Source organism: Bubalus bubalis, chromosome 11 (genome assembly GCF_019923935.1).
Source record: "Bubalus bubalis isolate 160015118507 breed Murrah chromosome 11, NDDB_SH_1, whole genome shotgun sequence".
Classification (NCBI taxonomy): Eukaryota; Metazoa; Chordata; class Mammalia; order Artiodactyla; family Bovidae; genus Bubalus; species Bubalus bubalis.
In genome coordinates, this window is record NC_059167.1 from 87,147,444 (window position 1) to 87,172,760 (window position 25,317).

At 39.0% G+C, this 25,317-nt stretch overlaps 1 long non-coding RNA gene across 1 annotated transcript in view; it reads right to left on the reverse strand.

The window, feature by feature from the left end:
* The window catches only part of LOC123328203, an 80,597-nt gene that overhangs the window by 20,477 nt on the left and 34,803 nt on the right, over positions 1-25,317 (reverse strand). The window contains exon 2 of the long non-coding RNA XR_006542992.2: positions 1,664-1,786. This is a non-coding gene — a long non-coding RNA (uncharacterized LOC123328203). The remainder of the gene's footprint in view (positions 1-1,663; positions 1,787-25,317) is intronic.

Genomic DNA, 25,317 nt, shown 5'->3' on the forward strand with positions numbered 1-25,317 from the left:
ACTAAACAGCAACAGCAGGAACAACTCGGAGTTAGCCCCTACGAGGTTGAAGTGCTGCCCTGAAGGCTCTGGGAACTAAGGTGTAAAACTGGGAGGGGCCACTTTCACTGTTATACCCGATAAATCACTGGGCAAGCTCTTGTTCCCCATCCCCAAACCTTGAGTTCTACTACTTTTGTGAACTAGGTCCTCAGTAAAAGTGTTATTTCTTCAGGAGATAAAACAATGGTCCCATTAAACTTGAAGCAGAGTAGGGGCTACTGACCATTCAGGATTCCTCAGGTCAAACTGAGAAAGCAGGTCAGGGGTTATTGGTATTAATTATCACAGGAAAATTAAGATGCTGCTACACATCTGGTACAGGAATGACCATATTTGGGACTTAGGATAGTCATTAGGGAGCCATTTAGAATCTGGAAATAGCTAAAGAACAGTAATTGCATGTCCAATATTAAACTTCAATTAAAGATGAAAGTAACCCAATAAAACCATAGAAAAATATTTCTCAGCTTTCTTATCACCTTTGTAACCAATTCTCTGTGTTACATTTCTTCTAAGTTTTCATGTGGCTTCCATTGCTTAAACCATTTAGGTATGAAGATGTTTTTCATCAAGTAAATAATCCCGAATAACCAATGGACTGACTAACAGCCAGGTAACATGGAATGGTGATGGAATCTCAATGAAAAATTTTACTTTTTCAGTGAGAAAATATCAGTGATGACCTTTGTGATCAGTTAGAGAAATAAGAACTGAAGGGTCTGTACATATTTTTATGGACCTATCATCTATTGATCATTTTTTTCCCCTTTTCCTCTCCCACTCATATTTTATGTGAAAAATGTTGTTGATGCTTAATTTCACAATGAATTCACTAGGCCATGAGAAGCCACATCCAAACTAGATGGGGAGTGCTGAAATTTACCTGGAGATCTTGGATCCAAGATTAATATGATGACTGATGGAATTTGCAGCTCCTCTTGTCAGAGGGAAGATGGAGAAGGCTTTTGTAGGAGAGAGGTGTTTCACATCTGACATTAAACATAGGTGGGAGCATAAGAATGAATGCTGGATAGTAAAAGGGATGGACTATGCTGGTCCTGAGTCTGTTTCCATCAGATCCACTCCATCCAGATTCTCTTCCTCTGCTCTGCTCTATATCTCAAGGCTGATCCCTGAAGACTCCATTTCCAAGTGCCTTGATGGGTCTGCAATGGGAGGTTCTGGAGGTAGAAAATCCAGCCCTCTTCATGTCAGATGGCATCTCCAGAAGTAGGTGAATTTCCTCCCTGGTTTGAGCTCCCATAGGAAAGGTCTGCCATGACTGTAGCTTCTACCAGTGACCTTGGCCCTGGGCTCTGGTTACCGCCTTTCCCTCTCCCCCACCTAACAGTAGTAGTGCCTTCTTGCTACTGGCAATCTTTGGGGTTTCTAATTTCCCCTATTTTATTTCTCAGCTTTCTTATCACCTTTGTAACCAATTCTCTGTGTTACATTTCTTCTAAGTTCTCATGTGGCTTCCATTGCCTTCTTTTTTTAAATTGAACTCTAATTGATTGTCTATTTCTTAATTAGACCCTGACAGGTTAACTGCCCATGAAGAAGAAACTGATTAAAGAATGATAATGATAATCACAATAGTTTATATTTATTAAGAACTTACTGGGACAACTCTGGGGTCCAGTGGTTAAGACTCCATGCTTCCAGCGGCCCGGGTTCAATCCCTGACCAGGGAACTAGATCCCACATGTTACAGTTAAAGATCCTCCATGCTCCAACTAAGAACCTGTACAGTCAAATTAATGAATTAATTTTTTAAAAAACAACTTACTAAGATCTAGACCTTGTGCTAGATCTTGTATGCATTAACTAATTTAATCTTCCCAATAACTCTAAAAGGTTACTCCCATTTTGTTTCAATAGGTGATACAACTTGCCAGAGTTACACAGTCAGTGGCCCAAGTGAGTCTTGAACACGAGTCAGAGTGAAGCAAATTCATACTCATCACACTCATTCATCACCATAATGCATATTGTACAAACATCACACAATATTTTGATAAACAGTATTTTCAAAATAATAAATTTTACAAACAGTATTTTCAAAAACTACATATATACAAAAGTGTCAATGATATAATATTAAGTTTTTAAAAGTAAAATAGAAAACTCCATGTATAGGATCGTAAGAGTTTTTTTTTTTTCAATTTAATATGTATGTATTTATCTCACAAATGGTACTGGATTTCTACATGGTAGAATTACAGGCCATTTTTATTTTCCTTCATATGCACCAATATTCTTTTCTGAATTTTTCCCTTTTAAAAAATGGGTGTGTATGATCTTGTGTTTGTGAGGATTAGGTGTGATACCTCCAAGATGCCATCAGATTCAGACTACTGCCCTCTTGTGGCTCCAAGCACCTCAGTGCGCTACCTCAGAGGCTTGCCATTCCCATACCAGTAGCAGGAAAGAAGGAGGAAGCACCTAGCCCTTTAAAGAAGTTTTCCTGGAAATGTCATACCCTTGTTTCCATAGCATGGACCAGAAGTTAGTCACAGGGTCACCCGAGCTACAAGGGAGGCAATAAATATAGCCATTCAGCTGAGTGCCAACATGGGTTCAGTTAGTTAAGAACGGATATGTAGCCAATTGATATTCTCTTGTATAGACCATTATAATCAGTATAAAATAAAAAATACATTATGTTGCTTTAATTGTTCAATTCTATTACATATTTTCTAACTAGGTTCCATTTATATCCAAACACAGATGTTTAACCTTTCAGCCTATTACAGAGGGTATAGTACATGGGGAGTGATTTTTTGAAATACACTTTTAATTTTGGAAAATTTTAGACTTACAGAAAATTGCAAATGTAGTACCGAGAACTCCTCATCTACCCAGTTTTGGTTTCTCCAAATACTGTCATCTTAAATTACCATGGTGCATTTGTCAGAACTAAAAAGGCAACATTGGTACATGGTACATTCAGTTGAGTTCAGTTCAGTCTTTCACTCGTACCCAACTCTTTGCAACCCCATGAACCAAGCACGCCAAGCCTCCCTGTCCATCAATAACTCCCGGAGTCCACCCAAACCCATGTCCATCAAGTTGGTGATGCCACCCAACCATCTCATCCTCTGTCGTCCCCTTCTCCTCCTGCCCTCTATCTTTACCAGCATCAGGGTCTTTTCCAACCAGTCATTTCTTTGCATCAGGTGGCCAAAGTATTGGAGTTTCAGCTTCAACATCAGTCCTTCCAATGAACACCCAGGACTGATCTCCCTTAGGATGGACTGGTTGGATCTCCTTGCAGTCGAAGGGACTCTCAAGAGTCTTCTCCAACACCACAGTTCAAAAGCATCAATTCTTCAGTGCTCAGCTTTCTTTATAGTCCAACTCTCACATCCATACATGACCACTGGAAAAACCATAGCCTTGACTAGACGGACCTTTGTTGGCAAAGTAATGTCTCTGCTTCTTAATATGCTGTCTAGGTTGGTCATAACTTTCCTTCCAAGGAGTAAGAGTCTTTTAATTTCATTGCTGCAATCACCATCTGCAGTGATTTTGAAGCCCAGAAAAATAAACTCAGCCACTGTTTCCCCATCCATCTGCCACGAAGTGATGGGACTGGATGCCATGATCTTAGTTTTCTCAATGTTGAGCTTTAAGCAAACTTTTTCACTCTCCTCTTTCACTTTCATCAAGAGGCTCTTTAGTTCTTCTTCCCTTTCTGCCATAAGGGTGGTGTCATCTGCATATCTGAGGTTATTGATATTTCTCCCGGCAATCTTGATTCCAACTTGTGCTTCCTCCAGCCCAGTGTTTCTCATGGTACATTACCATTAACTAAACTCCAGATTTTATCAGATTTCACCAGGTTGTCCTTTTTCTGTTTCAGGATCCAAATCAAGATCCTACATTATATTTACTTATCATTTTTTCATAGTTTTCTCTGGTCTGGGGCAGTTATCAAGTCTTTCCTTTTGAAATTTGTGTTTCTAATGACCTCAACAGTTTTGAGGAGTACAGACCAGGTATTTGTAGACTGCCCCCTGGTCTGGGTTTGTCAGGTGTTTTCTCAAGGTTAGACTAAGGTTACAGGTTTGGGAGACATGTAGTGCAGAGGTGAAGTGCCTTTCTCATCACATCCCATCAGGGTGCCTGCTATCTACAAGACATCTCAAGGTACTCGCTGACGACGTTAACCTTTGTCACTTGATAAAGGTGGTATTGGCAAGTTATCTAAACTGTAAAGTTATTATTTTTTCCTTTCCTGTATGCTACTCTTTGGAAGTGAGTAACAGTCCAGGCCATACATGGAGTAGGAGGTGAAGGTATCTACAAAGATTATTTGGGATTCCTCTGTAAAGAAATGTTACCTCTTCTCAGTGAGGGAGTAAAATGGATTGCTTTTGCTTCAAGACAGTTAACAAGTGATTAGAGTGTCTTTACAGGATTGTGGTCAGTTCTGGGATATCCTGATGTATCCCTAGCTTCAAGGAGCAAACAGTCATGGTCTAAAGTGATAGGTGCTCTAAAAGGTATTTGTGCCATGGAGCCTGGATTGCCCAGGTGAGGGAAGGTTTATTCTCTGGGAGAGAGATGGTCAGGAAAACCCTCTAGGAGGAAATGACATACAAGGTTATGTACATTTATCTGGTTAAGTAAATTGGAGATCCCATTAATCATTATCCCAAAAAAAGGACAAAAAGCTGGCCTGCAGGCTGTGAAACTGGCGGTGTTTGGTTTGCTGAATCTGAGGTGGGATTGTCCAGTGGACATCTGGACATTATGACCTGGGTCCTGGGAAGAGGAAGGAGTTTGAGAGAGATTTGGAAATTTCCCCTGGGATGGGCAGAGTCTCAAGGGGGCCTCAGGAGGGGTCAAGTCTTATGAGAGAGCATGAAGAATGAAAAGGGGGGTAAAGGAGAAAGTGAAAGGATCAAAGGTCCCTCCTACTTTTAAGGCTTCTCAAGGTACCCACTCTACTAGGGAGACTCAGGCAAAGGCTTGTACCTCCACTACGACAGGAAGCAAGACCACATTTACTGCCAGAATGAAGTGTGTATGGATGGAAATCAGTCAGCAACCTCAAAGCAAATATACCACACGGGGATTTTTCAATGACTTAATGATTGTGTGATGGATGATAGATACTGAGCATGACTTCTACCTCCCTGAACCCTTGAGATAAGATCTCCAGCAAGATTAAAACCAAGGAAAGATGTCTTTTTCTTGACTTTAAAATGTTCAGGTATGTGTTTCTGCTGATTATGTTATATCTGTTCAACATAGACAATAAATAAAATTAAGAAACAAGCAGTAAAAGTTACTAATGATCGTATTTCACAAAATAACTAACTGGAAGTTTTGTATATGAACACATACACATATACATACAACAAATAGATATCATAATATATTTACATTGTGGAAATTTTTAAATGATAGTTATTGTATATAATCTTCTGGAAATTTTTAAATACATATCTTTGCATACCTTATTTTTTAATGAAAATAAATGGATTCATACTGTGCACATTGCTCTATAACTCTCTTTTTAAAATATTATCATTAAATCATCATTACTACTATCATGAACATTATTATTTATTGAGACACGTACTTTTAGGGAAGCATCACTATTCTCATTTTACAGATAAAGAAACTGAGGATGACAGACATTAAGTAAATTGTGACCCAGAGTCACTTTAACCCAGTCTTACAAGAGTCCAAATCCATGGACTTCATATCAATAAATACTCATTTAGAATATTGGTTTAAAATTAGTTGTCCAACATAGTAAAATTACAAATAGACGGTATAGCACAGGGAATTCTATTCAATACTCTGTAATGACTTATATGGGAATAGAATCTTTAAAAAGAGAGGATATATGTATAGCTGATTCACTTTGCTGTACAGCAGAAACTAAAACAACATTGTACATCAACTATACTCCAATAAAAATTAATTTTAAAAATAAAATAAAATTACAAATACAACATTCAACTTATAATATTAATCACTATCTTATTTTCTGTGTAAATGTAGAAAATTTTAATAGTCTTTAATAAGGAGTTAGTATTAATTCTGGTCTTATTTACAAATTTCATTAAATGCTTTAATCATTTCAAATTGAATTTTGAATCCAATATAGTCTATTACCTTTTTAAGTATTTCAATATCTGATTTACAGGGAGACCTCTCTCAAGTATTTAAGAATATTTGTATATCCAATAAGTTAAATATGAATAAGAATCTAAACTGCCTTTCATTCTTCCCATATTATTTATAAAATAAGTGAGATTTAAACATTAAACCACAGACTTAAACAAATTATTTAATTACACATTGTAAGTTAGGACTGCAAACCTATCATGTCAAATTTTTCTAAATATCACAAACACCCAAAATACCAAACAGAAACTAAACCATTAAAATATAAATATTATTGCTGCTTGTTTCATTTACTTGTTCATCTTTATAGTGAATTCTAAATAATCTTGACTCAAAACACACCTATCCAGTTCTACTGACTGGAGGAGTATTAGATTAACTCTGACTGCCTGTATTAGATTAACTCTCTTGCCAATAACAATTATAAATCTTCGATAAGATATAAAAAACAACTGTATGAAGACACTAGAGACCAACACAAAGAACAACACAAAGAGAAATGGAAAGGATATTATCCTTGAAGAAGAGAAGCTTACTGGGTGAAAATGAAAGTCACTCAGTCACGTCTGACTCTTTGTGACCCCATGGACTGTAGCTTGCCAGGCTCCTCTGCCCTTGGAATTCTTCAGGCAAGAACACTGGAGTGGGTAGCCATTCCCTTCTCCAGAGGATCTTCCCCACCCAGGGATCAAACCCTGATCTTCTGCATTGCAGGTGATTCTTTGCCATCTGAGCCACCATGAGACCTACATTTAATAAGCTTTCCCCTGGGAGCATTTCATAGTTTATTGCAGTGTGTGGGCAAATTGAGTTCAAGCAGAGATTAGCACCACCTTACCTGCCTACTGAGAAATCTGCATGCAGGTCAAGAAGCAACAGTTAGAACCGAACAAGGAACAACAGACTGGTTCCAAATAGGGAAAGGAGTACATCAATGTTGTATATTATCACCCTGCTTATTTAACTTAGATGTAGAGTACCTCATGCGAAATGCCAGGCTGGATGAAGCACAAACTGGAATCAAGACTGTAGGGAGAAATATCAATAAGCTCAGATATGCAGATGATATCACCCTTATGGCAGAAAGCAAAGAGGAACTAAAGAGCCTCTTGATGAAAGTGAAAGAGGAGAGTGAAAAACTTGACTTAAAACTCAACATTTAAAAAACAAAGATAATGGCATACAGTCCCATCACTTCATGGCAAATAGATGGGGAAACAATGGAAACAGTGACAGACTTTCTTTTCTTGGGCTCCAAAATCACTGCAGATGGTGACTGCAGCCATGAAATTAAAAGACTTTTGCTCCTTGAAAGAAAAGCTATGACCAATCTAGACAACATATTAAAAAGCAGAGACATTACTTTGCCAACAAAGGTCTGTGTAATCAAAGCTATGGTTTTTCCAGTGGTCATGTATGGAATGTGAGAGTTGGACTATAAAGAAAGCTGAGCACCAAAGAATTGATGCTTCTGAACTGTGGTGTTGGAGACAACTCTTGAGAGTCCCTTGGACTGCAAGGAGATCCAACCAGTCCATTCTAAAGGAGATATTTAGAATCAGTCCTGAATATTCATTGGAAGGACTGATGCTGAAGCTGAAGCTCCAATACTTTGGACACCTGATGCAAAGAAATGGCTGATTGGAAAAGACCCTGATGGTGGGAAAGATTGAGTGCAAGAGGAGAAGAGGATGACAGAGGATGAGACGGTTGGATGGCATCACTGACTCGATGGACATGAATTTGAGCAAGCTCCGGGAGTTGTTGATGGGCAGGGAAGCCTGGTGTGCTGCAGTCCATGGGGTCACAAAGAGTGAGACACAACTGAGCAACTGAACTAAACTGACTGAGAGAGTAGCAGTTTTACTAGAATGATGAGACAGAAGTTGGAGTTTTAGAAATGATCCAGAAGCACTGGAAATCAGGGAGAAAGAAGTCAGTGGGGTAGGGGGTGGGGGGCTCAGAAAGGAAAAAGTCACAAAAGAAGGCAATCCAATCATTGTTTTATAGCAGAAACCAACACAACATTGTAAAGCAATTTTCCTCTGATTAAAAAATCAATAAACAAAAGAAGTAAATCCAAAATTTCATAGATACCTCTTTAACCCTTGACTAATTCCTAAATAAATAAGCAGGGTGACAATATACAGCCTTGACGTACTCCTTTTCCTATTTGGAACCAGTCTGTTGTTCCATGTCCAGTTCTAACTGTTGCTTCCTGACCTGCATACAGGTTTCTCAAGAGGCAGGTCAGGTGGTCTGCTATTCCCATCTCTTTAAGAATTTTCCACAGTTTATTGTGATCTACACAGTCAAAGGCTTTGGCATAGTCAATAAAGCAGAAATAGATGTTTTTCTGGAACTCTCTTGCTTTTTCCATGATCCAGCAGATGTTGGCAATTTGATCTCTGGTTCTTCTTCCTTTTCTAAAACCAGCTTGAACATCTGGAAGTTCACGGTTCATGTACTGCTGAAGCCTGGCTTGGAGAATTTTGAGCATTACTTTACCAGCGTGTGAGATGAATGCAATTGTGCAGTAGTTTGAGCATTCTTTGGCATTGCCTTTCTTTGGGATTGGAATGAAAACTGACCTTTTCCAGTCCTGTGGCCACTGTTGAGTTTTCCAAATTAGCTGGCATATTGAGTGCAGCACTTTCACAGCATCATCTTTCAGGATTTGAAAGAGCTCCACTGGAATTCCATCACCTCCACTAGCTTTGTTCCGGGTGATGCTTTCTAAGGCCCACTTGACTTCACATTCCAGGATGTCTGGCTCTAGGTCAGTGATCACACCATCATGATTATCTTGGTCGTGAAGATCTTTTTTGTACAGTTCTTCTGTGTATTCTTGCCACCTCTTCTTAATAGCTTCTGCTTCTGTTAGGTCCCTACCATTTTTGTCCTTTATCAAGCCCATCTTTGCATGAAATGTTCCCTTGGTATCTCTAATTTTCTTGAAGAGATCTTGAGTCTTTCCCATTCTGTTGTTTTCCTCTATTTCTTTGCATTGATTGCTGAAGAAGGCTTTCTTATCTCTCCTTGCTATTCTTTGGAACTTTGCATTCAGATGCTTATATCTTTCCTTTTCTCCTTTGCTTTTCACTTCTCTTCTTTTCACAGCTATTTGTAAGGCCTCCTCAGACCGCCATTTTGCTTTTTTGCATTTCTTTTCCATTGGTATGGTCTTGATCCCTGTCTCCTGTACAATGTCATGAACCTCATTCCATAGTTCATCAGGCACTCTATCAGATCTAGTCCCCTAAATCTATTTCTCACTTCCACTGTATAATCATAAGGGATTCGATTTAGGTCATACCTGAATGGTCTAGTGGTTTTCCCCACTTCTTTCAATTTCAGTCTGAATTTGGCAATAAGGAGTTCATGATCTGAGTCACAGTCAGTTTCCAGTCTTGTTTTTCCTGATTGTATAGAGCATCTCCATCTTTGGCTGCAAAGAATATAATCAATCTGATTTCGGTGTTGACCATCTGGTGATGTCCATGTGTAGAGTCTTCTCTTTTGTTGTTGGAAGAGGGTGTTTGTTATGACCAGTGCATTCTCTTGGCAAAACTCTATTAGCCTTTGCCCTGCTTCATTCTGTACTCCAAGGCAAAATTTGCCTGTTACTCCAGGTGTTTCTTGGCTTCCTACTTTTGCATTCCAGTCTCCTATAATGAAAAGGACATCTTTTTTGGGTGTTATAGGTCTTCATACAACCGTTCAACTTCAGCTTCTTCAGCATTACTGGTTGGGGCATAGGCTTGGATTACCGTGATATTGAATGGTTTGCCTTGCAAACGAACAGAGATCATTCTGTCCTTTTTTAGATTGCATCCAAGTACTGTATTTCGGACTCTTTTGTTGACCATGATGGCTACTCCATTTCTTCTAAGGGATTCCTGCCCACAGTAGTAGATATTAATAGTCATCTGAGTTAAATTCACCCATTCCAGTCCATTTTAGTTTGCTGATTCCTAGAATGTCGACGTTCACTCTTGCCATCTCTTGTTTGACCACTTCCAATTTGCCTTGATTCATGGACCTGAGATTCCAGGTTCCTATGCAATATTGCTCTTTGCAGCATGGGACCTTGCTTCTATCACCAGTCACATCCACAACTGGGTATTGTTTTTGCTTTGGCTCCATCCCGTCATTCTTTCTGGAGTTATTTCTCCACTGATCTCCAGTAGTATATTGGACACCTACCAACCTGGGGAGTTCCCCTTTCAGTATCCTATCATTTTGCCTTTTCATACTGTTCATGGGGTTCTCAAGGCAAGAATACTGAAGTGGTTTGCCATTCCCTTCTCCAGTGGACCACATTCTGTCTGTTTATTTAACTTATATGCAAAGTACATCATGAGAAACGCTGGGCAGGAAGAAGCACAAGCTGGAATCAAGATTGCTGGGAGAAATACCAATAACCTCAGATATGCAGATGACACCACCCTTACGGCAGAAAGTGAAGAGGAACTCAAAAGCCTCTTGATGAAAGTGAAAGAGGAGAGTTAAAAAGTTGGTTTAAAGCTGAACATTCAGAAAACAAAGATCATGGCATCCGGTCCCATCACTTCATGGGAAATAGATGGGGAAACAGTGGAAACAGTGTCAGACTTTATTTTTTGGGGCTCCAAAATCACTACAGATGGTGACTGCAGCCATGAAATTAAAAGACGCTTACTTCTTGGAAGGAAAGTTATGACCAACCTAGATAGTATATTGAAAAGCAGAGATATTACTTTGCCAACAAAGGTCCGTCTAGTTAAGGCTATGGTTTTTCCAGTGGTCATGTATGGATGTGAGAGTTGGACTGTGAAGAAAGCTGAGCGCCAAAGAATTGATGCCTTTGAACTGTGGTGTTGGAGAAGACTCTTGAGAGTCCCTTGGACTGCAAGGAGATCCAACCAGTCCATTCTAAAGAAGATCAATCCTGGGTGTTCTTTGGAAGGAATGATGTTAAAGCTGAAACTCCAATACTTTGGCCACCTCATGCGAAGAGTTGACTCACTCACTGGAAAAGTCCCTGATGCTGGGAGGGATTGAGGGCAGGAGGAGAAGGGGACAACAGAGGATGAGATGGCTGGATGGCATCACCGACTCAATGGACATGAGTTTGGATGGACTCCGGGAGTTGGTGATGGACAGGGAGGCCTGGCGTGCTGTGATTCATGGGGTCACAAAGAGTTGGACACGACTGAGCGACTGAACTGAACTGAACTGAACTAAATTCCTAAACTGTATGTGCACAGAACAAGACCTCTGTCCATGGAACTCTCCAGGCAAGAATACTGGGGTGGATAGCCATTCCCTCCTCCAGGAGATCTTCCCGACCCAGGGATTGAACCCAGGTCTCCTGCATTGCAGGCAGATTCTTTTTCTTTTCTTAAATTTATTCATTTATTTTTATTGGAGGCTAATTGCTTTACAACATTGTACTGATTTTTGCCATACACTCACATGAATCAGCCATGGGTGTACATGTGTCCCCCATCCTGAACCCCGTCCCACCTCCTTCCCCATCCCATCCCTCAGGGTTGTCCCAGTGTTCCGGCTTTGAATGCCCTGTTTCATGCATAGCACTTGGACTGGTGATCTATTTCACATATGGTAATATACATATTTCAATGCTATTCTCTCAAATCATCCCACCCTCACCTTCTCCCACAAAATCCAAAAGTCTGTTCTTTATTTCTGTGTCTCTTTTGCTGTTTCGCATATAGGGTAATCGTTACTATCTTTCTAAATTCCATATATATGCATTAATATACTGTATTGGTGTCTTTATTTTCTGACTTACTTCACTCTGTATGCTGCTACTGCTAAGTCACGTCAGTAGTGTCCGACTCTGTGCGACCCCATAGACAGCAGCCCGACAGGCTCCTCTGTTCCTGGGATTCTCCAGGCAAGAACACTGGAGTGGGTTGCCATTTCCTTCTCCAATGCGTGAAAGTGAAGTCGCTCAGTCATGCCCAACTCTTAGCGACCCCATGGACTGCAGCCTACCAGGCTCCTCCGTCCATGGGATTCTCCAGGCAAGAGTACTGGAGTAGGTTGCCATTGCCTTCTCATAATAGGCTCCAGTTTCATCCACCTCATTAGAACTGATTCAAATGCATTCTTTTTAACAGCTGAGTAATATTTCATTGTGTATATGTATCATAGCTTTCTTATCCATTTGTCTGCTGATGGACATCTAGATTGCTTCCGTGTCCTGGCTATTATAAACAGTACCGCAATGAACATTGGAGTACACATGTCTTTTTCAATTCTGGTTTCCTCAGTGTATATGCCCAGCAGTGGGATTGCTGGGTCGTATGGCAGTTCTATTTCCAGCTTTTTAAGGAATCTCCACACTGTTCTCCATAGTGGCTGTACTAGTTTGCATTCCCACCAACAGTGTAAGAGGGTTCCCTTTTCTCTGCACCCTCTCCAGCATTTATTGCTTGTAGACTTTTGGATAGCAGCCATTCTGACTGGTGTGAAATGGTACCTCATTGTGGTTTTTATTTGCATTTCTCTGATAATGAGTGATGTTGAGCATCTTTTTATGTGTTTGTTAGCCATCATATGTCTTCTTTGGAAAAATGTCTGTTTAGTTCTTTGGCCCATTTTCTGATTGGGTCATTTATTTTTCTGGAATTGAGCTGCAAGAGTTGCTTGTATATTTTTTGAGGTTAATTCTTTGTCAGTTGCTTCGTTTGCTATTATTTTCTCCCATTCTGAAGGCTGTCTTTTCACCTTGTTTATAGTTTCCTTCGTTGTGCAAAAGCTTTTAAGTTTAACTGGGTCCCATTTATTTTTGCTTTTATTTCCATTACCCTGGAAGGTGGGTCATAGAGGATCCTGCAGGCAGATTCTTTACCATCTGAGCCACCAAGGAAGCCCAAAGAAATAAAAATAAGAAGGCAATCCAAAATTTTCATATAGATATCCGTTTAATTCTTGACTAATTATTGAACTGTGTAGGCACAGGATAAGACTTCGAGAAACCCAGCAAAAAGGAGGCTAAGGAACTGAACTGAGATTTTAGCAGCTGCTTAGGACACAAGATTTTAAGGTTGGCATTTAAGTCCATCCAAAATAGAGGAAGTTGCAAATAGCTAGAGCTTTCCTCTGATTTTCCTGAAGCACTACATCTATGGAATAAAGACAACATCTGAGGAAAAAAACTGAATATGCTTTTCTTAATGAAGATTAATGCTAAGCCCCCAAGGACCCAGATAATCTGCCAGTAAATTAACTGTTGCCATAATAAAATTCTTTAGAAGAAGATAACTTAATCCAGATTTTCTGCAACATATTATCCTCAATGACTAATATATAATAATAAAAAATTAGATATGCAACGAAGCAAAAAAAAAAATTGATCTATAATTAAGAGGTCAGTAGAAGCAGACCTGTAAGTGACTCACAAAATGGAATTACTTGAAATGGATATAATAAATATGATAGAGAACCTATAGGAAAATATGGCCACGGTGGATGAACAGACAGGGAATCTCAATGGACAAATGAGAAAAGTTGTTTTAAAGAACCATATAGAAATTCCAGAATTTTAGAAATTTTAGATGTGTAACCTAAATCTAATCCTGAGAAATTATCAGACAAACTCAAATTGACTGATATCCTGCAAAATACTTGCCCTATAATCTTTAAAAATATCAAAGCCATGAAAGTCAAGGAAACACACAAAAAAACTGTTTTATAATGCTCAGCATGCAGATTCTATACATTATTCAACAGATTAATACTCATCATAGTTATTCTTCACTATAATTCATATTAAAAGCCACAAAGCTATTTTGAAGAATATATACAGAAAAGTGTTTATAACATTAGTTTCTGAAAGGTACAATTAAAAACTCAATTCACAGAATCCTAAGAGTTTTATTTTTTAATCTAATAGCTATCTATCTAGATATCTTATATATATACTAGATATATATATAAGTATATATATAGTATATAGTATATATCTTATATATATACTAGATATGACTATAAAGAACACCCTTCTTTACACAAGATTGCCAGCTAACAAACATAATGATAAAAATTATCATTTTACCATAACTGAAAAAAATTAATTCAGGCAGACTTGTCAGTGGATGCCAAAGCCTTTGAATGAAAGATTGGTGGGGAGCCAACTGTTCACATAGTTCAGGTGTCTTACACCACCGGTGTGATAACCACAAGAGGGAAAAATTTACACTGGAGGAATCAAGTTGTCAACACATTAACTCACTGATCAACCTTGTCATCCTTCATGATAAGACAAAGAAATACATGCTTCCTGGTGTGATATAATACGAACAACACAGTAGTACCTGTGAATATTCTTGCCAAAAATATTTACCAGAGTTTAACTGATTATTTACATCTAATTTTCATTTAATGAGAAATCTGGGGATGGAGGAACAGGTTAAACTGACACCATGAGGGGTCAACCAAACAAATCCAGAAGGTAGAAGATATTGCTGGACAAATGCCCAATTCCCTTGAAAAAGCATCCTATAATGAAAAAAAAATGCAGTCTCCTGACTGTCCTTAATTTTTAAAAAAGCGTAAGACACATAACCATGTTACATTGGTCCTTGATTGGATTTTGGTTTGAATAAATTAAGTTTTAAGTATACTTTTGGGATAACTGGAAAATTTTAAATGTAGACTATTAGATCATATTATGGAATTGTTAATTTGGTTAGAAGTGACAATGGGTTGTGATTAAGTAAGAAAATGTCCTTACTCTTTGGAAATGCTTTGTAATATATTACTCTCCTCAATTATTTGACCCTTCTTTTCTGGATAAGAATTATATATCCTCTCCTTCTCTCACCTCTTGCCATGTGATTTGCAGGCCTTTTTCTAGAAGGAGTATATTTTCCCAGCCACTAACATCATGCTGGTCTTTGGTCAGTGAAATATAAGCAGAAGTGACACTTTGGCAGTCTGACAGAAACTTGAAGTGGCACTGCAAATTTCTGTCTGCTCTCTTATTCTTTTCCTTCTTCCATGCGAATGGCATGACCTAACTAGGGGCTGCTCCTTCATCCTGGATCCCAGGATGAAGAGAAAGATGAAGTAGACTCATAGCCTATTGATTCACTGAGTATAGCCACTGATGATGAACAGATTCCATGTAATGCGAAGGAAGAGAAACTTTGTTGTATGCTGCTGAGATTTGGGCTTGCTCTTTATAGCAGCATCACTTAATGGAAGCTGAGCTTCCACTCTGATACAGAGACATATCGGAGTATTCAGGGGTGATGTATTTTTAATTATTTAGCAAATATTCAAAGAAATACAAGATATGAAAAGAATCAAATGAAAATTTTGGAATTTAAAAAGCAACAGCTGAAATTAAAAAAAAAAAAAAAAACGTACTGGATGGGCTCAAGAAAAGAGGGGAGGTGACAGAGGAGCAAACCTAAAGCTAGAAGGATAGAAATGACCCAACCTGAGCACCAAAGAGAAAACAGATTGGAAAACGAAACAGAAACTCAGGATCCTGCTGTACAATATCAGGCCTATAATTAACAATACTCTATTACACACCTAGAATTTTGTTAAGAGGGTAGATCTCATGTTAATGTTCTTACCACGATAAAAACACAAAAATATCATTATTATCAACAATGACAAAGCTAGGTAAGAAGCTATTTCAAATCTTAAAAGATGATGCTGTGAAAATGCTGCACTCAATATGTCAACAAATTTGGAAAACAGCAGTGGCTACAGGCCTGGAAAAGGTCAGTTTTCATTCTAATCCCAAAGAAAGGCAATGCCCAAAAATGTTCAGACTACCGCACAATCGCATTCATCTCACACGCTAGCAAAGTAATGCTCAAAATTCTCCAAGCCAGGTTTCAACAGTACGTGAACCATGAAGTTGCAGATGTTCGAGCTGGATTTAGAAAAGGCAGAGGAACCAGAGATCAAATTGCCAACATCTGCTGGATCATCAAAAAAGCAAGAGAATTCCAGAAAACCATCTACTTCTGCTTTATTGACTATGCCAAAGCCTTTGACTGTATGCATCACAACAAACTGTGGAAAATTCTTAAAGAGATGGGAATACCAGACTGCCTTACCTGCCTCTTGAGAAATCTGTATGCAGGTCAGGAAGCAACAGTTAGAACCAGACATGGAACAACAGACTGGTTCCAAATTAGGAAAGGAGTACATCAAGGCTGTATATTGTCACCCTGCTTATTTAACTTATATGCAGAGTACATCATGCAAAATGCCAGGATGGATGAAGCACAAGTTGGAATCAAGATTGCCGGGAGAAATATCAATAACCTCAGATATGCAGATGACACGACCCTTATGGCAGAAAGTGAAGAAGAACTAAAGAGCCTCTTGATGAAAGTGAGAATGAAAAAGCTGGTTTAAAACTCAACATTCAAAAAACAAAGATTATGGCATCCAGTCCCATCACCTCATGGCAAATAGATGGGGAAACAATGGAAACAGTGACAGACTTTCTTTTCTTGGGCTCCAAAATCACTGCAGATGGTGACTGCAGCCATGAAATTAAAAGACATTTGCTCCTTGGAAGAAAAGTTATGACCAACCTAGATAGCATATTAAAACCAGAGATGTTACTTTGCCAACCAAGGTCCATCTGGTCAAAGCTTTGATTTTTCCAGTACTCATGTATGGATGTGAGAGTTGGACCATCAAGAAAGCTGAGCACCAAAAAATTGATGCTTTTGACTGCAAGGAGATCAAAACAGTCAATCCTAAAGGAAATCAGCCTTGAATATTTACTGGAAGGACTGATGCTGAAGCTCCAATACTTTGGCAACCTGATGCGAAGAACTGACTCATCAGAAAAGACCCTGATGCTGGGAAAGATTGAAAGCAGGAGGAGAAGGGGAATGACAGAGGATGAGATGGTTGGATGGTGTCATGGACTCAATGGACATGAATTTGAGCAAGCTCTGGGAGTTGGTGATGGACAGGGAACCCTGGCGTGCTGCAGTCCCTGGGGTCACAAAGAGTCTGACACAACTGAGCAACTAAACTGACTGAAGCTAAGAAGTGGTACTGAGAAGTAAGAACTATTAAAAATAAATGAACCTACTACTCCGAAAAAAACTCACTGTGTATAAAATAAATAAGCCATGGTGATACAGCATAAGGAATATGGTGAATAATATTGTTAAGTTTGTATGGAAACATATGGCTGCTAGACTTATCTTGTGATCCCTTCATCATCTATGCAAATATCAAATCTCTATGCAGTATACCTGAAACTAACATAAAATTGTATGCCAACTATATTTCAATTTAAAAAAATTAGTGTAGAGAGGTCAAATGGGATTCTAAAGTATAATCAAGAAAAAGTCTGAGAGATAACACTTCAGCAGGATTTCATGCTACAAAATCAAAACACAAAACTCAAACATTCTTTGATATACCAGCAACAAAGATGTGCAAAACAAGATTAAAAACACAAGAGCATTTATAATCAATTAAAAGTAAATGAGATACCGAGACATGAATCTAACAAAACATGTATAGGATCTGTAGGCTGAAAATTATAAAAAGAGTTTCTCATGCTTCCATGATTTTCCTGGCTTTGACACTTTTTTTTATTTTGTGGCTTCACAATGCGGCATGTGGGATCTTAGTTCCCCAACCAGGGATGGAACCTGTGTCCCTTGCAATGGAAGCATGGAGTCTTAACCACTGGCCCGCCCAGGAGAAGACTGGTTTTGTTACCTTTAAAGATCACAGGGCAGGTATTCTGCTGAATGTGGGTCAGCTGGGATTAGTATGATGATCCCTCATGATTAGATTCAGTTTATGCATCTTTAGAATGTGAGAGTGAACTGCCTGCGCCATCTGTCACCCCACTAATGGCCAGGGTCAATCTGATCTGGCTGGCTAGGCAGGTGTCCCCTTGCTCCATCATTGCTCCACATGCTTCCTCTCAAAGCTGCACACTGGGTCAAAGAGGATGAGCTTCCATCAAGGATATAACTGTGTTCCCCTGCTAGAACCTCCAAACAAGGTCTTAGATTATGCATTGTCGACAGGAATAGCACAAAAGTGATGCTGCGTTCTTCTCATTGCATCCCCTCAGGGATCACAGGGCTTCAAATCGTCCCATTACTGATGATGCTCACTTTGACTGTCTGATTAAGGTGTTGTCTCTCAGGCTTTTCCACTGTAAAGTTACTCCATTAATTTTTTAAAAAATTACATACAGTAAAATTTTCTCCTTTTGGTGCACAGTTCTATGAGTTTAGACAAGTAGAACTGCGTAACCATTATTACCATAGACGAGATGCAGAACATCACGTACATGCTCAGTCATGTCCAACTCTTTGCGACCCTATGGACTGTGGCCCACCAGGCTCCTCTGTCCATTTCTGTGTCTCATTAGGAGCCATCCCAACTATTGCAGGACAGTGTGGTCTAGTGGGGACTTGCCTGGTGGCTCAGCAGTAAAGAATCCTCCTGCAGTGCAGGAGACGTGGGTTGGACCCCTGGGTGGGGAAAATCCCCTGGAGGAGGGCATGATAACCCACTGCAGTATTCTTGCCTGGAGAATCCCATGGACAGAGCAGCCTAGAGAGTTACAGTCCATGGAGTTGCCAAGAGTCAGACATGACTGAAGCTTGACTTAGCAGCACAAACATAGTCTAGTGGGGGAGGGCACCAACTCTGGGTAGGACCCATGTCTAAATCAGCTCCACCCACCATCCATCCACTAACTGTGTGACCTCGAGAGGCTGCTTAATCTACATAGGATTTTATTTCCCAAAAGAAAGAGAAATCATCCATCTTACAGAGTTGTGAGCATTCAAGGGTACACAAAAGAACCTGGCAAATAGCAGTTGCTTTTTCAGTGATTATTTCCAAAGATGGTTTAAGATTTTATTAATGATTGCTAAGACTGTGTAGACACTGTCTCAATTATCTGTTGCATGTATAGGACACTCCCATTTTCCACAGCGGTTGGCAAAATTTTAATTTAGTAGTCTGGTTGGGTGAGAGCAGTTATATATAATATACATAAATTTATCATTTTCATGAATATGCAGTGATAAAGATCTAGGAGACTCTGTAGGATGATCCTGGTTAGAACCCTTAATTGCATAGATGAGAAAATGGAAGCCCAAGAAGTGAAGCATCTTTCTCTAGTATCCTCATCAGTTACTGGCAGAGCTGGACCAGAGCGTGGGGGCTCTCCTCTCTACTTCTATGTCCTCACTGAACATGTTTACCTGGAGGCCCTGGGTCATAACTGGTGCTTTTTCTCTTCTGCCTCATCCTCATGGCCAAAGCAAGCCACATAGCCAGCCCAGATTAAAGGCCAGGGAAGTGGCGTCCACCTCTTGGTAGGAGGAACTGCAAAATCACATAACAACAAGCATGGATACAGGACAGGTGGAAGAACTGAGGATATTTTGGCAATCAATCTGCCACAAAATGCAGATGTCTCCCACGGCCCTGATCTTTTCTCCCAATGAAAGCAGCCTCAGGTCTCACATGTGTTTTTTTCAGGTACAAGCATTATGCATCTCTTTTGACTTTCTAGACATCTTGGAACTGTGGAGAAGCCTTGGGAAGGCAGTTCTGTGAGTAAATGCAAGAGCCTCTTGTGGGCTCAGACCTGTGCAGGGTGCTGAGTGGAGAACAAAGAGGCTGCACTCTGCTGGAGTCAGGGTCCTGGCCCTGCAGGTGGGCGAGCCAGGTAAGGTACACACGGGGACGCTCACAAGACAGTAAATGGCATGGAGGTCAGGTGACTCCCCGGGGCAGAAGAAGGGGAAAGCAGACTGCTAACAGTCTGTACAACAAAATTTCCGTAAAAGAAATGAAATGTACACCAAGCAGGGGAATACTCAAATGTCTTTTAATCCATATTAGTCTTTCAGCTGTTGCTGATTTTCTTTTTCTTCTTGGCATTGACTTTTTGAAGATTTTAGGTCACTGCCTCATGAAATATCCTACATGGTATCCTTTCACTTATCCCACTATCCTCTGAATTCCTGATCTAGACAAGCTTGATTATGTTCAGGCCACACACTTTAGTAAGAATACTTAAGAGTTAATGTTGCATACTTAGTATTGCATTATATTAGGAAGCACAAATATCAAACTTTTTTACAATTTGCAAATGTTGAATTTGATCACTTATTTAAAGTTGTAATCACCAGATTTCTCCATTGCAGAAGTATGTGATTCTATTTGCAATTAATATGTAATCTGGGGATGATGCCATGTGGATATTTGGTTTCCTAATAACTATTCACCTAATGGCTATAACATCTATTACCAACCCTTGTTTGAACCAATTGTTTCATCAGGAGCTGCAAAAAATGGTGATTTTTAAATTTATCATTATTTGCATTCTTCTATTTAAAAAATCACTTTTTTCTCTCTCTCCTTTTTATTATCATGAATTCATAGATTGTTATTTATGCATATTACAATCAATTACAGTCATTCCTTTTGATGCTCAAATTGTTCCAAATTTGGCTGGTGTCCTTTAGACATACCTCATCATTATTTGAGGTCTTCCTTGCTTTTTGATACAATGAAATGTCCCAGATTCACCTTCTACCTTCTCTGCCCCAAAATGGGGCTGCTTTAGTGAAGAAAGATTTGGAAGCCAAGGTCTGGACATTAGGCATGCTCAATTAGTGTAGGGTCTAGTGGTGAACAGTTTTTTCAGTTTGAGATATAATTAATACATGATAAGAAGACCATCATTTAAAACACTTTTTTTTCTTTAAACAGAAAATAGTAAGTGTTGGGAAGAATGTGGAGAAACTGGAACCCATGTGCATTGCTACTGGGAATGTAAAATAGTGCAGCAATTAAGAAAAACAATGTGGAGGCTCCTCAAAACATGAAAAAATAGAATTTCTCTATGACCCAGCAATTTCACTCCTAGGTATATACCTAAAAGTACTGAAAGCAGGGTTTAGAAAAGATATTTGAACACCTGTGTTCATAACAACATTATTCAAAATAGCCAAAAAGCAGAAGCAACTGAGTGCCTATCAACAGAGGAATGGATAAGCAAAGTGTTTTAGATATAATTTTAGAACAACTTTATCACCCCCCACAAAGAAACCTGGTATTAACAATTACGATTAATAATCACCCCTCAGTCCCTATTTTTCCCAGATCCTAATTGACTTTCTATTTCTATGTATTTGCCTATTCTGGACATTTAGTAGAAATGAAATCACAAACTATGTGGCCTTTGTGTCTTTTACCTAGCATATTGTTTTCAAGATTCATCCATGTTGTATCAGTAATTCATTTCTTCTCACGGCCAAATGATATCCCATCGTATAGATATACAACATATGTTTATTCATTCATTAGTTGGTGGATATTTGGATTGCTTCCATGTTTTGACTATTAATATTTAAAATGGACAACATAGAAGAAATAGACAAATTCCTAGAAATGTACAATCTCCTAAGGCTGAGTCAGGAAGAAATGGAAAATATGAGCACACCAATTGCCAGTCTGAAATTGAGTAAGTTAAAAAAAATAAGCTCCCAACAAACAAAACTCCAGGACCAGATGGCTTCACAAATGAATTCTACCATACATTTAGAGAAGAGTTAACACTTATCCTTCTGAAAGTATTCCAAAAAATTGCGGAAAGAATGCTTCCAAACTCATTCTATGAAGCTACCACTACCCTCAATACCAAAATCAGACAAAGATATCACATAAAAAAGAAAATTACAAGCCAATATCACTGATGAACACAGATGCAAGAATCTCCAACAAAATACTAGCAAACCAACTCCAGCAATACATTAAAAGAATCATACACCATGATCACGTGGGAATCATCCCAGGGATGCAAGAATTTTTCAATATCTGCAAATCAATCAATGTGATACACTGTATTAAAAAATTAAAGAATTTTTAAAATATATGGTCGTTTCAACAGATGCAAAAAAATGCTTTTGATAAAATTCAACATCCATCTGTGATTAAAAAAAAAAACTCTTCAGAAAGTGGGCAGAGAGGGAACATGCATGCATGCGAAGTTGCTTCAGTTGTGTCTGACTCTGCAACCCTTATGGACTGTAGCCCACCAGACTCCTCTGTCCATGGGATTCTCCAGGCAAGAATACTGCAGTGGATTACCGTGCCATCCTCCAGGGGATCTTCCTGACCCAGGGATTGAACCCATGTCTCATGTTTCCTGCATTGGCAGGTGAATTCTTTACCACCAGCACCACTTGGGAAATCCATAGAGGGAACATACCTCAGAAAAATAAATGCTATATATGACAAATCCCTGAAGAAGGAAATGGCAACCCACTCCAGTATTCTTGCCTGGTGGACTGTAGTCCATGGGGTCACAAAGAGTTAAACATGACTGATTGACTAACACACACACGACAAACCCACAACTAACATTGTACTCAATGGCGAAAAGGTGAAAGCATTTCCTCCAAGGTCAAGAACAAGACAAAAATGTCCATTCTCACCACTTTTATTCAACATAGTATTCAAAGTCCTAGTGACAGCAATCAGACAAGAAAAAGAAACAAGAGGAATCTAAACAGGTAAGAGAGAAGTAAAAGCATCACTGTTTGAAGATGACATAATACTATACACAGAAAATCCTAAAGATGCTACCAGAAAACTACTAGAGCTCATCAATGAATTAGGTAAAGGTGCAAGATATAAGGTAAATATACAGATATCTGTTGAATTTCTATACACTAACAATAAACTGTGGAAAATTCTCAAAGAGATGGGAATACCAGACCACCTGATCTGCCTCTTGAGAAACCTATATGCAGGTCAGGGAGCAACAGTTAGAACTGGACATGGAGCAACAGACTGGTTCCAAATAGGAAAAGGAGTACGTCAAGGCTGTATATTGTCACCCTGCTTATTTAACTTATATGCAGAGTACATCATGAGAAACACTGGGCTGGAAGAAGCACAAGCTGGAATCAAGATTGCCAGGAGAAATATCAATAACCTCAGATATGTAGATCACACCACCCTTATGGCAGAAAGTGAAGAGGAACTAAAAAGTCTCTTGATGAAAGTGAAAGAGAGTGAAAGAGTTGGCTGAAAGCTCAACATTCAGAAAACTAAGATCATGGCATCTGGTCCCATCACTTCATGGGAAATAGATGGGGAAGCAGTGGAAACAGTGTCAGACTTTATTTTGGGAGGCTCCAAAATCACTGCAGATGGTGATTGCAGCCATGAAATTAAAAGACGCTTACTCCTTGGAAGGAAAGTTATGTCCAACCTAGATAGCATATTGAAAAGCAGAGATATTACTTTGCCAACAAAGCTCCATCTAGTCAAGACCATGGTTTTTCCAGTAGTCATGCATGGATGTGAGAGTTGGACTGTGAAGAAAGCTGAGCACCGAAGAATTGATGCTTTTGAACTGTGGTGTTGGAGAAGACTCTTGAGAGTCCTTTGGACTGCAAGGAAATCCAACCAGTCCATTCTAGAGGAGATCAGTCCTGGGATTTCTTTGGAAGGAATGATGCTAAAGCTGAAACTCCAGTACTTTGGCTACCTCATGCGAACAGTTCATTCATTGGAAAAGACTCTGATGCTGGGAGGGATTGGGGGCAGGATGAGAAGGGGACGACAGAGGATGAGATGGCTGGATGGCATCACCAACTCGATGGACGTGAGTTTGAGTGAACTCCGGGAGTTGGTGATGGACAGGGAGGCCTGGCGTGCTGTGATTCATGGAGTCGCAAAGAGTCGGACACGACTGAGCGACTGAACTGAACTGAACTGAACAACAAACTATCAGAACGAGAAACTGAGGAAACAACCCATTTATATTAATTCAAAAAAGAATAAAATACCTAGGAACAAACCTACCTACAGAGGCAAAAGACCTGTGCTTAGAAAACTATAAGACACTGATGAAAGAAATTAAAGATGACACAAATAGAGGAAAGATATACCACGTTCACGGATTGGAAGAATTAATATTAGACCATACTACCAAAGGCAAGCTACAGATTCAATATAATCCCTATCACACTACTAAGGACATTTTTCACAAAATTAGAACAAATAATTTTAAAATTTGTACAAAAACAAAAAAGACCCTGAGTAGCCAAAATAATATTTAGAAAAAAGAACAGAGCTGGAGGTATCACACGCCTTGACTTCAGAAAATACTACAAAGTCACAGTAATTAAAACAGTATGGTACTGGCACAAATACAGACACATAGACCAATGGAACAAAATAGAGAGCCCAGAAATAAATCCACACACTTAAGGTCAATTAATCTACAACAAAGGAGGCAAGAATAGACAATGGAGAAGAGACAGTCTCTTCAATAAGTGGTGCTGGGAAAACTGGACAGCTACCTGGAAAAGAAGGGAATTAGAACATTCTCTAACACTAGATACAAAAATAAATGCAAACTGTAAGACCAGAAACCATGAAACTCCTTGAGGAAAACAGGTGGAACACTCTTTGACATAAACTGTAGCAATATTTTTTATGTGTCTCCTAAAGTAAGGGAAATAAAAGCAAAATTTTTAAAATGGAACCTAATTAAACATAAAAGCTTGCACAGCAAAGGAAACCATCAACAAAATTAAAAGACAACCTACTGAATAGAAGAAAATATTTTTAAATAATAAGACCAATAAAGGGTTAATAGCTGAAATATATAAACAGTTCATACAGCTCACCATCAAAAAACAACAACAACAAGTTTCAAAAATGGGCAGAAGACTTGAATAGACATTTTTTCAAGTAAGATATACAGATAGCCAACAAGTACATGAAAAGGTGCTCAACATCACTAATAATCAGGGAAATTCAAGTTAAAATTGCAAGGAGATTTTACCTCATACATGTCAGAATGGTTATCACCAAAAAGAACACAAACAACAAATGTTGGGAGGATGTGGAGAAAAGGGAGCCCTCATACACTATCGGTAGGAATGTAAATTGACATAGCCACTGTGGGAAAAGAATAGGGAGTTTTCTCAAAAACTAAAAATAGAACTACCCTACTGTATGATCCAGGAAATCCACTCCTGGGTATACAGCCACAAAACCCACTAATTTCAAAAGATGCATGCAGCCCATTGTTCACAATTGCCAAAATATGGAAACAAC